We start from the raw sequence: 2,037 nt of genomic DNA, 5'->3' as shown, positions 1-2,037 counted from the left end.
AGTTTTATGTGTGGTGGAGGGCTATCACCCCCGTCAGCTGCACCAGCGCTGATTGATTGCAAAGTCAGTCATTGACTCTGAAATTGCGAGCTGGTGTATGCACTGTATAGAATCTAAAATCAGTAAGAAATCTTTGATCAGGATCTAATTTGAAAGAATGAAGACTAGCACAAAATAAGAGGATTATAATTGATGATCGTCAGCGCTCGTGGCCCCATGGAGTTATAATCAGAATATTGCGAGTTCGATTCCCAGCGGTCGTTGTGATAATATGAAGTTCGCACTGTCAGAAATTGATTTGCTTTCCAAATAAGAGGATTATAATTGATGATCGTCAGCGCTCGTGGCCCCATGGAGTTATAATCAGAATATTGCGAGTTCGATTCCCAGCGGTCGTTGTGATAATATGAAGTTCGCACTGTCAGAAATTGATTTGCTTTCCAAATAATTCCATGGAAAATATTTAAAGATTTTTCTGCCAGAACTAATTTTGAGATGCATCTTTTAGGTTTTTTAAGGAAAATAACTGCCTCCGGCCAGGTTGCTTCAAGTTCGAACTGGGAACTACCTAGAAGAAAATATTGTCTGAGCCCAGGTTCAAACTGGGGACCTTTAGTGTGTGAGACTAACGTGATAACCAACTACACCACCCAGACAACTGCAATCTTATGCTTTAACTCTAATTTTCTAATATGTTATGTGGTTTGAATTTTCAGCTGCTACCTTAAAATCCTATTATTGAAGTAAAATAACTTAAAATCAACCGTTCCAGCCCAGGTACGAACTGGGGAATTGCGCTGGAAGTCAAATAAACGGTTGGAAGTAAAATAACTTAAATTCAATTGTCTGAGTCCAGGTTCGAACTTTTGACCTTTAATGTGTAGTCTCCGGTTCGAACTGGGGACCTCCGCTGGAAATAAATTAAACGATTGGAAGTAAAATAACGTAAATTCAACTGTCTGACGTCAGGTTCGAACTGGGGACCTCCGCTGGAATTAAATAAACGGTTGAAACTAAAATAACTTAACTTCCACTGTCTGAGCCCAGGTTCGAACTGAGGACCTTTAGCGTGTTAATCTCAGGTTCGAACTGGAGACCTCCTACGCTGGATATAAAATAAACGGTTGGAAGTTAAATAACTTAAATTCAAGTGTGTGAGCCGAAGTTCGAACTCTAGACCTTTGGTGTCTTAGTCTCAGGCTCGAATTGAGGGCCTGTATGAGATTAACGTGATAACCAACTACGGACTACCATATTGCATTTTTTATCAAATATTTCTCATTTGATTTCTGGTTTTCCCCGATAAATAAAGATTTTGATTGAAATAATTCAGAACACCACTTAAATGATGAATTTCAGGTTTAATTTATATTTTGTGAGTTTCTTGAGAGTTTTTTTTACCATGGTAAAACTTATCATAACTCAGACCATAATGCATTTTCGTTATTTATACATGAAAATTGTATGATTTTTTCACTTGTTTTGATGATAAACCACATTAGTTAGATTGAAATCTCGACCAAATCCTAATGATATGATTAATCCAAAAGACATTTATCTACAATATGGATCACAAAAGTCTCAGATCTAAAATATTTTTTATTTTATTTTTCACTAAATTAAACATTTTTCTCATTAAATGTATGGCTATAACTAGGTATCTTTTATATAAAATAAATTATATAACATGGAAGCCAAAAGGTTTCCTAAAATTGCTTTTAACTCTAGCCAAAACCCCACCTTTGGCTCAAGCAAGAATGGCATAAGAATATTTAGTCTTGGCTAGACCATTGAGAAATAAAGGACAACATTCTACATAATAAGAATGATATTAGAACTACTATTACTTCCAATAAGGAGAAAGTGTGGGGCTATTTGAGTTAGAAAAGAAAATAAACTAAGATATTACGATGTGATCAACCTCAATCTCAAAAACCAAAAATATATATCTGTCTTGACTATTGTTAAGAAGAAAATCAACATTGCTAAGATAAGATAAGAAACAATTCTCATGAACTTCATAATGAAACTTGGTGT

The 2,037-nt window shown here is 35.3% G+C and overlaps 1 non-coding gene across 1 annotated transcript; it reads right to left on the bottom strand.

The window, feature by feature from the left end:
• Nucleotides 1–582: 582 nt before the first annotated feature.
• TRNAV-CAC (transfer RNA valine (anticodon CAC)) lies at nucleotides 583–656 on the bottom strand. Its single transcript has one exon. It is a non-coding gene; the product is annotated as a tRNA-Val (tRNA).
• Between the last annotated feature and the right edge of the window lie 1,381 nt (nucleotides 657–2,037).

This window comes from Pinus tabuliformis, chromosome 1_2 (assembly GCF_031772625.1).
Source record: "Pinus tabuliformis cultivar Carrire ecotype Pingquan chromosome 1_2, CPIR1, whole genome shotgun sequence".
NCBI classification, from domain to species: domain Eukaryota; kingdom Viridiplantae; phylum Streptophyta; class Pinopsida; order Pinales; family Pinaceae; genus Pinus; species Pinus tabuliformis.
Note: the sequence above shows the minus strand (reverse complement) of the source record. Positions and strands in the feature narration are given on the sequence as shown.